The following is a 15,673-nucleotide window of genomic DNA, read 5'->3' on the forward strand; positions in this document are numbered from 1 at the left end:
TGAAACGGGGCACTGCGCCAGAAAGGGAGAAGGTCACCATCAAGCTTTTGACGAACCTGCCCGAGTTAGCTTACCAGTCCCTCCTAGACTACATCAATGCAATTTGGCGCGGAGACACCCCCTTCCCAATCGACGGAAAACGGCTCTGGCCACTTTTATTCCTAAAGCAGGAAAACCAATTGACAGAGATAACTTCCGCCCCATCTCTCTCACCACCTTTGTGGGCAAACTAATGGAGACGATGGTGCGGGGTCGGTTATCTCGATATCTTGAAAACAAACATGTCTTTGCGAGCACCATGTTCGGATTCCGCCCACACAGATCCGCACAGGATGTCCTCCTGCAACTTAATCGGGAAGTCCTAGACCCCCTCGAATGCCTCCATAATGAACGGGTAGTACTCGCCTTGGATCTTAAAGGGGCATTTGACAATGTAACACATGAGTTCACACTCGCTAACTTATGCCATACCGGCTGTGGCCTCAACACACTCCGGTTCATAAGCCAATTTTTAATGGATCGTCAATCCTATGTACGAATCCAAGATAGAGAGCATGGTCTTTATCTGCTCGGCACGCGGGGAACCCTCCAAGGAGCGGCACTTTCCCTGCTGCTCTTCAATCTGGCCGTGATGCACTTGCTGGCCCAGCCGAGTGGTGTCGCCGGTGGGCAGCACGCCCTGTACGCTGAAGACATCAATCTGTGGGCCACGCGGGGCAGCACAGGGGACATTGAAACCAGCCTGCAAACAGCGGCGACGATAGTGGACCGCTACGCCCACCGCTGCGGTCTTCAATGTTGCGCTCAAAAATTTGAATTTGTGCACCTCCGCCCCTCACAAAAGTGCACAACTGAAATATCTTTGTCTTGAGAGTGGTCCCATACGCGAAATTGATGAGATACGGGTACTAGGACTCTACATCCACAAACACAGACGGCCAGACGCTACATTGGCCAAATTCCGTAAGGTGGGGAACCAGGTGGGCCGCATGGTCCGCCGGGTTTTCAACAAACGCGGGGGGTTACGAAGTAAGGATGCCTTGCGGCTTGCAAGCGCCTTAGTAACCAGTCGAATTCTCTACTCGACTCCTTATCTCCACCTGCGGAAACAAGAGGAGGATGCGCTTGAGGTCATCCTTCGCAAAATTATTAAGCGTGCCCTTGACCTCCCCATCACTACTTCAAACAGCTGGCTTATGGCTCCTGGGGTGGTGAATACTTTCCGGGAGCTCCGGGAGGCGCACCTTATAAACCAGTACACGCGCTTGTCGCTAACGGAGTCGGGTCGCCGCCTTCTTACTCGACTCCATATCCAACACACCACTCCCATGGAAGACAGCTTTCACATCCGAAAACTGTTGCCACGTGCGGCCTCTTCCAGCCAGCATGTCACACGAAGACCATAACAGTCGGCGCCTGGCACGAGCGGAAGTGCTAGCCCGACATTGTGGCAACAAAACAGGTGTATACTACGTGGACGCCTGCGGTCCCCATAGCCGCCTCGTGTGCGCCAATGGCCGTGCGGCCAAACTTGCGTGGAAAGGCTTTCGCTTCGCGCACTTAGATCGTCAAAGTGGCCCCTGAATTTTTTCGTTGTTTTGTCCTTGTTTTGTTTAGGAATTCTGTGGCTGTTGTCCGGAGGGGGACCCGTTGGTTAATCTGTTAATGCCGCTAGGATGTGTCTGCCCGTGTTTGTGCAGGATAGTCTGTCCAGCTGTGCTGCACAGTGGGCTTTAGTCAGTCCCTGTAGAATGTTATGGACCCCGATGCAGAGGAGTCTGTTGGTTGAGGTTCCTTGCTGGAAATTTAGGCCTGATTTGCGTGTCTTATTAGCGCGTTTACTCTTGCTTATTCTTTGTGAGGTGAAGATAGGCGATTGAGTATACCTGGTGTGGAAGCAAGAAGCAACGCTTTTTTCCTGGTAACAAATTTGTTTTATTGGGGTTTAACGTCCCGAAGCCGCTCAGGCTATGAGGGACACCGTAGTAAAGGGCTCCGTAAATTTCGGCCACATGGAGTTCTTTTCTTTAACGTGCACTCACATCGCACAGTACACGGGCCTCTAGAATTTCGCCTCCATGGAAATTCGACCACCGCGGCCGGGATCGAACCCGTGTCTTTCGGGTCAGCAGCCGAGCGCCGTAACCATTGAGCCACCACGGCGGCCCTCCGTCGCAATTTTAGAGGAACCGCGTTCTACTCTGCGCTGAAACCGTCGGCGGTTTTCGCTTCGTGTAGAAGCGGCACGCGATTTCACCGACCGCTTCGAGGCATTACCATGCTACCCCATGCTCTAACGTGCAAGACGCAACTCTCAGCGTAAAAGGCTTTTGGCTGACACGTAGTGACTACGTATGTAGTGAGGGCTATTAATCTTACCATATCGGGCCACCGCACACGCCAAAACCTAAACGTGAAGCACCGTTCAGCTGCCTGTAATACTAACTTTTAGTCGCGTTGATCTTACCAACGCCTGGGTGCACCGCCAAGTCACTGCTGTTATTCATCAGGCGGCAATTCGCTCATCTCTGAGGCTACAATCCTTCCCCGCAACAGTGTCTGCCGTTGGAAAATGGTGTACCGCGTCTTAAACGCCCACCGCTTTTCGTCCGTTAGCCTATACACCGATGAGATCAGCAGACCCAGGAGTTTAGCATGGCTAAAGCGCGGAGTGATTTGTAGGAGCGGTCCAGTTCGTTGTTGCTCATGCCATTTTAGCATGGCGAAGTTCTTTAGACAATCCGGGAGGCTGTTGTGCCATAGAGGTGGTCCCGCAGCGCTCGCCACCCGTTTCGTGACTGAGCGTTGCGAGCTCTCTTAGCGGTAGCGTAGACTCCGAGTCAGGAGTCGGTGAGACTAAGAAAATGCTTTATACATTATGTACAGGACATAATATAGTTCAACATCGGCACGGGGGCCGAGAGCTACACAACGCGACTGTTTTCGCACAGCGACGATCAGCGAGACACCAGCACGTCACACCATCCGACTCCACTCGTGAGCAGCACTCGACTCACGGTGGGTCGGTCACTCGGCCACTCCTTTCCAAGCTGCAGCGGTGGGGCTTATATAGCCTGAGGAACGGTGGCCACTCAGAACTGGCCAATCCAAAGGCAGCACTCGACGGCAGTCCGAAAGGACCAACCAGCGACCGCGCGGGCCAACCGCTTCAAATTTTGCCGCGCGCGGAGGCGTCCGGGGGAGACGGAAACCTGCGCCTCCCTGTCTGGCCTCTTGCGACAGGTCCAGGCGTGTTGCTTGCAGATGCTTCTCCTTAGGACTCCGCTGCCGTACGGCGCAGCATCGTGGCTTGTCAAGGGAGCGTTAGGGCACGTGCCTTGCGGCGCAGCACCAGGGCTTGTCAAAAAGGACGCTCGTAGGAGAAAGTTAGCGGCCGGCAGAATTGGAATCCGGGCGGGTTTCCCGGCATGATAGCATCCCCCCCATTAGATAAGGTGCCGAGAAGACGAGCTGCTTCCACGTGGCTCGGATGCCAGGCGCGCATCTTCGTCAGGCTCTTCCAAGTTCTCGTCCTGGTAACTTCACGAGCACCAGGTCCCACTCGCAGGCCAGGAGCTCTGTTCACCTCGTTGTCGCCAAGGCACCTCGACCAGCTTCGCTGAGGTCGTTCCGATTTCCTTGCTTCTCGCCACTGGTCATGGTTGGTCGTTCTGCAGACTACAAAATCGACCGGCAAAAGGCAACACCCAACACGAGCAAGTGCCCTCTGTCTCCCATCAAACACCAGACGAAGCCATAATCCAAATTAACCTAACTAAATTGCTGTCCCCATTTATTCCCGCTGCAACAAGAGGCATGTGTACGATCGGGTACACAAGTTCCAAACAACCATTTTGCAAAGTATCAACACATCAAAATAGCAGGAGCACTTAATAATCAGCAATAATAATGAAAATCAGATTGGTCCCCTTGAAATCATTTGGACCGAGGACACACTACTGAGGAAGCAAATGTGGTCATTCATTTTTGCCCCTTTCTTCCTTCGAACATGATAGGTTGTTGCGAAGCGAGAGAAGGTAAGTAACGAGGAGGTCACTGAAAGAAGCGAGGCCTAGAATGCACGACTTAGAGCATCGGCGTTCGCGTTCAACCTTCCCTTCTTATAGCGGACAACGAGATTGTGCTGCTGGAGGGTCATGCTCCACCTCAGCAAACGGCCGCTTTTAGACGACATGTTACTTAACCAGGTTAGAGGGCAATGGTCCGTTTCCACAACAAACTTAGAACCGGAGACATAACAAGCCAGCTTCTGAACTGCCCACACAAGGCAGGCGCACTCTTTTTCAGAGGTGCTGCATGCCTCTTCCCTACAGCTTAGTTTGCGACTAAAATACAAAATTGGTCGTTCATGACCACTAGCATCTTCCTGGCATAGCACCGCTCCCATTCCGCGATCACTCGAGTCACATTGAATGATGAAACCTTTCGAAAAGTCTGGCGCCGTTAGAACCGGCTTATGGCTCAAGGCTTGTTTCAACATTTGGAACGCATTTTCTTTCTTCGAGTCCCACGTCACCTTAACGGGCTCCGAATTTCGAAGCGCGTCTGTTAGCGGGCTGGCAAGGTCAGAGTAGTCTCTCACATAGTGTTGGTAATATTCAGCTAAACCTAAAAAAGCCCTTATATCCGTCTTAGTGGTTGGCCGGGGATAGTTTACAATGGCGGCTACCTTGATGTCGGAAGGTCTACGCCGGCCGCGCCCCACCACATGGCCCAAATAAGTCACTTCACCGCAACCTAGATGACATTTAGCTGGTTTCACAGTAAGGCCTGCCTCTTTCAACCTGCACAATACGACTCGCAAGTGCTCGAGATGTTCTTCCCAAGTGTCCGAAAAGATGGCAACATCGTCGAGGTAAGGCAAGGCAAACTCGCCCAAACCATGAAGCACTCCGTCTATCAGGCTAGAGAAACAATACGGCGCGTTTTTAAGTCCGAAGCTGAGCATGAGTGGACGGAAGGTTCCGAACGGGGAAACGAACGCGGCGCAACGGCTAGCCCGTTCAGCAAGGGGTACTTGCCAATAGCCTCGCACGAGGTCTAGCGTAGATATATAATTTGACTTCGACACCGTCTCCACTCTTTCTTCTAGGTTCGGTATCGGGTATGTCTGATCTCGGGTGATCGCGTTCAGACGCCGATAATCGACGCATGGCCTCGGATCCTTTCCCGGAACCTGGACAAGTATCAGGGGCGATATGCAGTCGCTCTCACTTGGCACTATAACCCCCAAGTCACGCATGCGCTAAATCTCCTCAGCCATGATTTTTTTCTGCACGGGTGAACAACGATACGGTTTACTGCGGATCGGTTGCTCAGATGTTAGCTCGATGTCGTGCTCTAAGACCGTGGTCTTTCCGGGACGGTTCGAAAAACCTCCTTAAACTCGGAAACTATTCCCTTTAAATCCTCCTTTTGGGTGGTACTTAGACGCGCGTCCAAAATCAGCTGTTCCAACATTAGCTCTAAACCACAATCTTTCATGTCAGCTGTCGTCAGGATTTCCGCCCCTTCCTCATCGGCAGCATTTATTGTCATGCTTACAATCGCGTGACGCTGAATGTAGGGATTCATCAAGTTGCTGTGATAAATTTTGTTGGGCCGTCTCCCTAATTTCACTTCGTAGTTGGCATCGTAAAGCTTCGATACAACCTTCGCGGGTCCTTCCCAGTGAACCTCGAGCTTGTTTTTCTTCGACGGACGCAGCAACATCACTTAACTACCTACTTCGAAGGTGCGTTTCTTTGCTGACTTGTCGTGATATCTCTTTGACAAGATTTTCGCCGCCTTCATGTGGTTCTCTACAATATCTTTTGTTTTCCCGAGCCTCTGAACAAGGTTGAGGACGTAGGAGACTACATTTGGGTCGTCATCACTGCCTTCCCAAGACACTCGCAGCATGCGCAGCGGAGTTCTAAGGCTTCGGCCATATACGAGCTCCGCGGGGCTAAAGCCTGTGCTCTCACGGGGAGCAGACCTCAAGGCGAACATAGCGGCGGAAATGCAGGCCTACCAGTCACAGTGACGCTCAAAACACAGGGCTTTCAATATTCGCTTCAGCACCGAATGCATTCGCTCTATTGGATTAGATTGCGGGTGATGGATAGAACTGTGCACCACTTTAATGCCGCATCTTTCCAAAAAGGTAGACATGAAAGAAGCCAACAGCCACAGAAACCAAGGGGCACAGGGGATTGTTAGTTTATTTATTTATTTTGTGGTGTTGATCAGTTTTTTAGAATATTACTGAATATGTTATCGCTTAAAGCTAATTGATTAGAAAAGCAGAAGAAAAAACAACCACTGCCGCCGGTGGGATCCGAACCCACGACCTCCGAATTACGCGTCCGGTGCTCTACCTCTGAGCTACGGCGACGGCTGTCAAATCTTCTGCTTTCGGGGGTATTTATGTTTACAAGTAACCTAACCTTGAGAGTGTTCATCAGCGCCACCCACGTTCATAAGCGGCGGACGTAGAACGTCCTGAGTTACCGCAGGTGTGACGTAGAACGTCATCGAACGGAGGAGGTGGAAGCTGCGTGAGAACCCTCTTATGCTTCCTATGGCGTCAAGGCTGCCAGAACCGAGGCCCTCGCTAAGCAATTAAGCAAACAAGGGAAGGGGTAGGAGGGGCTCGTTATAAATATGAAAGAAGCCAACAGCCACAGAAACCAAGGGGCACAGGGGATTGTTAGTTTATTTATTTATTTTGTGGTGTTGATCAGTTTTTTAGAATATTACTGAATATGTTATCGCTTAAAGCTAATTGATTAGAAAAGCAGAAGAAAAAACAACCACTGCCGCCGGTGGGATCCGAACCCACGACCTCCGAATTACGCGTCCGGTGCTCTACCTCTGAGCTACGGCGACGGCTGTCAAATCTTCTGCTTTCGGGGGTATTTATGTTTACAAGTAACCTAACCTTGAGAGTGTTCATCAGCGCCACCCACGTTCATAAGCGGCGGACGTAGAACGTCCTGAGTTACCGCAGGTGTGACGTAGAACGTCATCGAACGGAGGAGGTGGAAGCTGCGTGAGAACCCTCTTATGCTTCCTATGGCGTCAAGGCTGCCAGAACCGAGGCCCTCGCTAAGCAATTAAGCAAACAAGGGAAGGGGTAGGAGGGGCTCGTTATAAATATGAAAGAAGCCAACAGCCACAGAAACCAAGGGGCACAGGGGATTGTTAGTTTATTTATTTATTTTGTGGTGTTGATCAGTTTTTTAGAATATTACTGAATATGTTATCGCTTAAAGCTAATTGATTAGAAAAGCAGAAGAAAAAACAACCACTGCCGCCGGTGGGATCCGAACCCACGACCTCCGAATTACGCGTCCGGTGCTCTACCTCTGAGCTACGGCGACGGCTGTCAAATCTTCTGCTTTCGGGGGTATTTATGTTTACAAGTAACCTAACCTTGAGAGTGTTCATCAGCGCCACCCACGTTCATAAGCGGCGGACGTAGAACGTCCTGAGTTACCGCAGGTGTGACGTAGAACGTCATCGAACGGAGGAGGTGGAAGCTGCGTGAGAACCCTCTTATGCTTCCTATGGCGTCAAGGCTGCCAGAACCGAGGCCCTCGCTAAGCAATTAAGCAAACAAGGGAAGGGGTAGGAGGGGCTCGTTATAAATATGAAAGAAGCCAACAGCCACAGAAACCAAGGGGCACAGGGGATTGTTAGTTTATTTATTTATTTTGTGGTGTTGATCAGTTTTTTAGAATATTACTGAATATGTTATCGCTTAAAGCTAATTGATTAGAAAAGCAGAAGAAAAAACAACCACTGCCGCCGGTGGGATCCGAACCCACGACCTCCGAATTACGCGTCCGGTGCTCTACCTCTGAGCTACGGCGACGGCTGTCAAATCTTCTGCTTTCGGGGGTATTTATGTTTACAAGTAACCTAACCTTGAGAGTGTTCATCAGCGCCACCCACGTTCATAAGCGGCGGACGTAGAACGTCCTGAGTTACCGCAGGTGTGACGTAGAACGTCATCGAACGGAGGAGGTGGAAGCTGCGTGAGAACCCTCTTATGCTTCCTATGGCGTCAAGGCTGCCAGAACCGAGGCCCTCGCTAAGCAATTAAGCAAACAAGGGAAGGGGTAGGAGGGGCTCGTTATAAATATGAAAGAAGCCAACAGCCACAGAAACCAAGGGGCACAGGGGATTGTTAGTTTATTTATTTATTTTGTGGTGTTGATCAGTTTTTTAGAATATTACTGAATATGTTATCGCTTAAAGCTAATTGATTAGAAAAGCAGAAGAAAAAACAACCACTGCCGCCGGTGGGATCCGAACCCACGACCTCCGAATTACGCGTCCGGTGCTCTACCTCTGAGCTACGGCGACGGCTGTCAAATCTTCTGCTTTCGGGGGTATTTATGTTTACAAGTAACCTAACCTTGAGAGTGTTCATCAGCGCCACCCACGTTCATAAGCGGCGGACGTAGAACGTCCTGAGTTACCGCAGGTGTGACGTAGAACGTCATCGAACGGAGGAGGTGGAAGCTGCGTGAGAACCCTCTTATGCTTCCTATGGCGTCAAGGCTGCCAGAACCGAGGCCCTCGCTAAGCAATTAAGCAAACAAGGGAAGGGGTAGGAGGGGCTCGTTATAAATATGAAAGAAGCCAACAGCCACAGAAACCAAGGGGCACAGGGGATTGTTAGTTTATTTATTTATTTTGTGGTGTTGATCAGTTTTTTAGAATATTACTGAATATGTTATCGCTTAAAGCTAATTGATTAGAAAAGCAGAAGAAAAAACAACCACTGCCGCCGGTGGGATCCGAACCCACGACCTCCGAATTACGCGTCCGGTGCTCTACCTCTGAGCTACGGCGACGGCTGTCAAATCTTCTGCTTTCGGGGGTATTTATGTTTACAAGTAACCTAACCTTGAGAGTGTTCATCAGCGCCACCCACGTTCATAAGCGGCGGACGTAGAACGTCCTGAGTTACCGCAGGTGTGACGTAGAACGTCATCGAACGGAGGAGGTGGAAGCTGCGTGAGAACCCTCTTATGCTTCCTATGGCGTCAAGGCTGCCAGAACCGAGGCCCTCGCTAAGCAATTAAGCAAACAAGGGAAGGGGTAGGAGGGGCTCGTTATAAATATGAAAGAAGCCAACAGCCACAGAAACCAAGGGGCACAGGGGATTGTTAGTTTATTTATTTATTTTGTGGTGTTGATCAGTTTTTTAGAATATTACTGAATATGTTATCGCTTAAAGCTAATTGATTAGAAAAGCAGAAGAAAAAACAACCACTGCCGCCGGTGGGATCCGAACCCACGACCTCCGAATTACGCGTCCGGTGCTCTACCTCTGAGCTACGGCGACGGCTGTCAAATCTTCTGCTTTCGGGGGTATTTATGTTTACAAGTAACCTAACCTTGAGAGTGTTCATCAGCGCCACCCACGTTCATAAGCGGCGGACGTAGAACGTCCTGAGTTACCGCAGGTGTGACGTAGAACGTCATCGAACGGAGGAGGTGGAAGCTGCGTGAGAACCCTCTTATGCTTCCTATGGCGTCAAGGCTGCCAGAACCGAGGCCCTCGCTAAGCAATTAAGCAAACAAGGGAAGGGGTAGGAGGGGCTCGTTATAAATATGAAAGAAGCCAACAGCCACAGAAACCAAGGGGCACAGGGGATTGTTAGTTTATTTATTTATTTTGTGGTGTTGATCAGTTTTTTAGAATATTACTGAATATGTTATCGCTTAAAGCTAATTGATTAGAAAAGCAGAAGAAAAAACAACCACTGCCGCCGGTGGGATCCGAACCCACGACCTCCGAATTACGCGTCCGGTGCTCTACCTCTGAGCTACGGCGACGGCTGTCAAATCTTCTGCTTTCGGGGGTATTTATGTTTACAAGTAACCTAACCTTGAGAGTGTTCATCAGCGCCACCCACGTTCATAAGCGGCGGACGTAGAACGTCCTGAGTTACCGCAGGTGTGACGTAGAACGTCATCGAACGGAGGAGGTGGAAGCTGCGTGAGAACCCTCTTATGCTTCCTATGGCGTCAAGGCTGCCAGAACCGAGGCCCTCGCTAAGCAATTAAGCAAACAAGGGAAGGGGTAGGAGGGGCTCGTTATAAATATGAAAGAAGCCAACAGCCAACTAACAATCCCCTGTGCCCCTTGGTTTCTGTGGCTGTTGGCTTCTTTCATATTTATAACGAGCCCCTCCTACCCCTTCCCTTGTTTGCTTAATTGCTTAGCGAGGGCCTCGGTTCTGGCAGCCTTGACGCCATAGGAAGCATAAGAGGGTTCTCACGCAGCTTCCACCTCCTCCGTTCGATGACGTTCTACGTCACACCTGCGGTAACTCAGGACGTTCTACGTCCGCCGCTTATGAACGTGGGTGGCGCTGATGAACACTCTCAAGGTTAGGTTACTTGTAAACATAAATACCCCCGAAAGCAGAAGATTTGACAGCCGTCGCCGTAGCTCAGAGGTAGAGCACCGGACGCGTAATTCGGAGGTCGTGGGTTCGGATCCCACCGGCGGCAGTGGTTGTTTTTTCTTCTGCTTTTCTAATCAATTAGCTTTAAGCGATAACATATTCAGTAATATTCTAAAAAACTGATCAACACCACAAAATAAATAAATAAACTAACAATCCCCTGTGCCCCTTGGTTTCTGTGGCTGTTGGCTTCTTTCATATTTATAACGAGCCCCTCCTACCCCTTCCCTTGTTTGCTTAATTGCTTAGCGAGGGCCTCGGTTCTGGCAGCCTTGACGCCATAGGAAGCATAAGAGGGTTCTCACGCAGCTTCCACCTCCTCCGTTCGATGACGTTCTACGTCACACCTGCGGTAACTCAGGACGTTCTACGTCCGCCGCTTATGAACGTGGGTGGCGCTGATGAACACTCTCAAGGTTAGGTTACTTGTAAACATAAATACCCCCGAAAGCAGAAGATTTGACAGCCGTCGCCGTAGCTCAGAGGTAGAGCACCGGACGCGTAATTCGGAGGTCGTGGGTTCGGATCCCACCGGCGGCAGTGGTTGTTTTTTCTTCTGCTTTTCTAATCAATTAGCTTTAAGCGATAACATATTCAGTAATATTCTAAAAAACTGATCAACACCACAAAATAAATAAATAAACTAACAATCCCCTGTGCCCCTTGGTTTCTGTGGCTGTTGGCTTCTTTCATATTTATAACGAGCCCCTCCTACCCCTTCCCTTGTTTGCTTAATTGCTTAGCGAGGGCCTCGGTTCTGGCAGCCTTGACGCCATAGGAAGCATAAGAGGGTTCTCACGCAGCTTCCACCTCCTCCGTTCGATGACGTTCTACGTCACACCTGCGGTAACTCAGGACGTTCTACGTCCGCCGCTTATGAACGTGGGTGGCGCTGATGAACACTCTCAAGGTTAGGTTACTTGTAAACATAAATACCCCCGAAAGCAGAAGATTTGACAGCCGTCGCCGTAGCTCAGAGGTAGAGCACCGGACGCGTAATTCGGAGGTCGTGGGTTCGGATCCCACCGGCGGCAGTGGTTGTTTTTTCTTCTGCTTTTCTAATCAATTAGCTTTAAGCGATAACATATTCAGTAATATTCTAAAAAACTGATCAACACCACAAAATAAATAAATAAACTAACAATCCCCTGTGCCCCTTGGTTTCTGTGGCTGTTGGCTTCTTTCATATTTATAACGAGCCCCTCCTACCCCTTCCCTTGTTTGCTTAATTGCTTAGCGAGGGCCTCGGTTCTGGCAGCCTTGACGCCATAGGAAGCATAAGAGGGTTCTCACGCAGCTTCCACCTCCTCCGTTCGATGACGTTCTACGTCACACCTGCGGTAACTCAGGACGTTCTACGTCCGCCGCTTATGAACGTGGGTGGCGCTGATGAACACTCTCAAGGTTAGGTTACTTGTAAACATAAATACCCCCGAAAGCAGAAGATTTGACAGCCGTCGCCGTAGCTCAGAGGTAGAGCACCGGACGCGTAATTCGGAGGTCGTGGGTTCGGATCCCACCGGCGGCAGTGGTTGTTTTTTCTTCTGCTTTTCTAATCAATTAGCTTTAAGCGATAACATATTCAGTAATATTCTAAAAAACTGATCAACACCACAAAATAAATAAATAAACTAACAATCCCCTGTGCCCCTTGGTTTCTGTGGCTGTTGGCTTCTTTCATATTTATAACGAGCCCCTCCTACCCCTTCCCTTGTTTGCAAAAAGGTAGACGTTAGGCAGCTGGTGAAGACGCTGCCATTGTCGCACTGGATCTCAGAAGGGAACTCGACGCGTGCGAACATTGAGAGCAGAGCGTCCACGACCTGGGAAGAATTAAGCTCCCTAAGTGGTACCGCCTCTGGGAACTTGGTCGCGACACACAGGGCGGTCAGAACATACCTACACCCGTTCGTTGATTCTGGCAGAGGACCTACAATATCAATTACCAGTAGCCGAAAAGGTTCTGTTATGACTGGCACTAACTTCATCGGCGCCTTCCACTTGTCAGTGGATTTTCCGACTCTCTGGCACGTTTCGCAAGAGCGCACGAATTGTTCGACATCGTTCCAACAATACGGCCAATAAAACTCCTCAACCAATCTAGCCTTGGTTTTTTTTAAAGCCAAGATGCCCTGCCCACGCATTTTCGTGCGCGAGTTCCAGTAACTGATATCGGTATTTTCGAGGGATCAAAATCTGCTCATATTTGCGACCCTGCTTATCGGTGTAGCAGCGGTACAATAAGCCAGATCTCTTGTAGAATGATACCCTCTTTTTCTCCACTCCCAGTCTGACGCTCTTCATCAGATCGGCTATTGAGCAATCTTGCTGCTGCTCGCGAATGAGCGTTTCCTTTTTAACTGCAGCCAGCTCCTGCCAGCTGGCGGAAACCGGAGCGAGTATGGAGCCCGCGTCGCCTAACTGCGGCGTCGTGTCTAGATCGCGGCTAGCAGTGCACATATCACTCTCAGTCTCGTCCAAACCATGCTCTCCCAAGCCAGTCTCCGAGCTCTGCATCTCCCGTGTCGGTTCGCCCGCGTGCCGCACCGCTGTTCGTTCACCGACTCAAAGCCCAGTTCCCTCGACAGCTGGCGCGCTTTGGATCGCGTTAGGGCCATGTACGCCACGTCGGCAAAGAATGATTTGCTCTGATCCTTCAACATCTGCTCCGAGCTATTTGAGAACAGGTAGGGGAAGTGCTCCGGAAGGGCGGCAGACACAGCGGCTTCTATGTTAAGTTTTCAAAACTTTCCTTCAATGATGACCGCTGCGATCGGTAAACAGACACTCTCATCCTCGGCCACTTGCCGTATCCAAGCGCATTCTCCTGTAAAGTCACTAGAGGAGACGAAAGACGGGTGGACGACGTCCATAGTTGCTGCCGAGTCCCGAAGTGCTCTGCACTTCTTGCCGTTTACTTTAATTTCCTGCATGTATGGCTCCAACAGTCGCATGTTTTTGTTTGTTTCCCGTATCATTGCAAAAGCAACTTTCTCTTGGCAGTTCGCCGCGATGTGCCCTTGCTTTTTGCAGTTGTAGCAGGTTAACGGCTTCCGTTTTTCAAAAGAACGCGTCGCATCGTTTCGCTGCTTGGGACCATCGTTAGCATTCTGAGATGCATTCTGCCCTTCCTTTACAGTTTCTTTGGTAAGGGACTCGTCTTTCCGAAACTCGCGACGCGTGATTTGCTTCCTTTCGTCGGGCTTCCTTGAAAACCCGTCTCTCTTATCTACTTTTTCTAGGCGCACTGCCCTGCTGCGCAAGCTGCGGCGGATGTAATACTCTCCAGCTAATTCTGCTGCCTTGTCTAGCTTAACCTCCTTTAGCCTATCTTGCACCCAGAGCTTGACGTACTCAACAATGCAACGGTGGAACTGTTCTAACGCGATGCATTCGACGACTTTATCGCGGTCGTCGTAAACCTCTTCGCCTTTCAGCCATTCAACCAGGTCGGCTTTTAGACGAAACGCGAAGTCAACATGTGACTCCCTGCCCTTCTGTGCATACCGGAACCTCTGCCGGAAAGCTTCGGGCGACAGTTTGTACTTTCGCAATAGCGCTTTCTTCACATCACTGTAGCTCTCAAACGACTCTTTCGATAAGCAAGTCATCACGTCAGATGCCTCCCCGGGAAGCAAGGCTAACAGATTCTGTGCCCAGAAGGATCGCTCAATGCCATTCCGTTCGCACACGTGCTCAAATTTAACGAGGTATTTAGCCATATCCTCGCCGACTACAAAGGGCGGCAGTTGGTCGCGTATTTTTGGAGCGTTAGAGGGAACCGTCGTAGAAGCGAGACTAGGCGCTGGCGAGGTTTTTCGGAGCTCCAGCTCTTTCATCTTAACCTCGTGGTCTCTAAGCGCCTGGCGCTCCCGAATCTCCTTTTCTTTCATTTCCTCCTCGCGACGTTCCTTTTCTCTCTTTTCCTCCCGTTCACGCCTTTCATTGATATCAGCCCAGGCCTCTTCGGCTTCCTAAGCCGTCACGTCCGCAGTCCTCATGACCTCAAGGATCGCATTCTTTCTTTTTGTTGAGCCCAAATCAATGCCCAACTCCTCACAAATTTGGAGAAGTTCTTTAACCTTGTAACTCTCCATCGTTCACACTTGCCTCTTGCTGTTCGCCCTTTTAGAAACTACTTGCCATACACTACTATATCGCTACTAGTTAGACACACGCAAGCATTTCTCACACTGCCTTGTTTACCCCTTCAGCATCCCTTGGTTTTCAAACCACTCTTCCTAGGCTTGAAACACACAAGGTTAACACAATGCTACACCAAATCTTTCTCTAAGCTACCATAACCTGTGTTAGAGAAAGTCTGGCATTTGAGGAAAACTCAGGCACTCACCGCGCCGAGGTAGCTGATGTCGGTCGATCCCATAGCTGCCATCCAATGTTGTGCCATAGAGGTGGTCCCGTTGCGCTCGCCACCCGTTTCGTGACTGAGCGTTGCCACCTCTCTTAGCGGTAGCGAAGACTCCGAGCCAGGCGTCGGTGAGACTAAGAAAACGCTTTATACATTGTGTACAGGGCATAATAAAGTTCAACATCGGCACGGGGGCCGAGAGCTACACAACGCGACTGTTCTCGCACAGCGACGATCAGCGAGACACCAGCACGTCACACCATCCGACTCCACTCGTGAGCAGCACTCGACTCACGGTGGGTCGGTCACTCGGTCACTCCTTTCCAAGCTGCAGCGGTGGGGCTTATATAGCCTGAGGAACGGTGGCCCCTCAGAACTGGCCAATCCAAAGGCAGCACTCGACGGCAGTCCGAAAGGACCAACCAGCGACCGCGCAGGCCAACCGCTTCAAATTTTGCCGCGCACGGTGGCGTCCGGGGGAGAAGGAAACCGGTGCCTCGCTGTCTGGCCTCTTGCCACAGGTCCAGACGTGTTGCTTGCAGATGCTTCTCCTTAGGACTCCGCTGCCGTACGGCGCAGCATTGTGGCTTGTCAAGGGAGCGTTAGGGCGCGTGCCTTGCGGCACGGCACCAGGGCTTGTCAAAAGGGACGCTCGTAGGAGAAAGTTAGCGGCCGGCAGAATTGGAATGCGGGCGAGTTTCCCGGCAGCGTATTCGCCAACTGCAGCCTGTACAGCCACATGGCTTGAAACCACGGTGAATTGATCACGGTGACTGAAGATTGTCACAACGGCTTACCTAAAAGGGATAATAAA

The 15,673-nt window shown here is 50.6% G+C and overlaps 1 pseudogene; it reads right to left on the reverse strand.

Annotated features, from left to right (window-relative positions):
- Nucleotides 1–361: 361 nt before the first annotated feature.
- On the reverse strand, nucleotides 362–14,587 carry LOC149366341 (uncharacterized; annotated as a pseudogene).
- Nucleotides 14,588–15,673: the final 1,086 nt, after the last annotated feature.

Source organism: Amblyomma mixtum, chromosome 1 (genome assembly GCF_055824585.1).
Source record: "Amblyomma mixtum isolate Tamu chromosome 1, ASM5582458v1, whole genome shotgun sequence".
NCBI classification, from domain to species: domain Eukaryota; kingdom Metazoa; phylum Arthropoda; class Arachnida; order Ixodida; family Ixodidae; genus Amblyomma; species Amblyomma mixtum.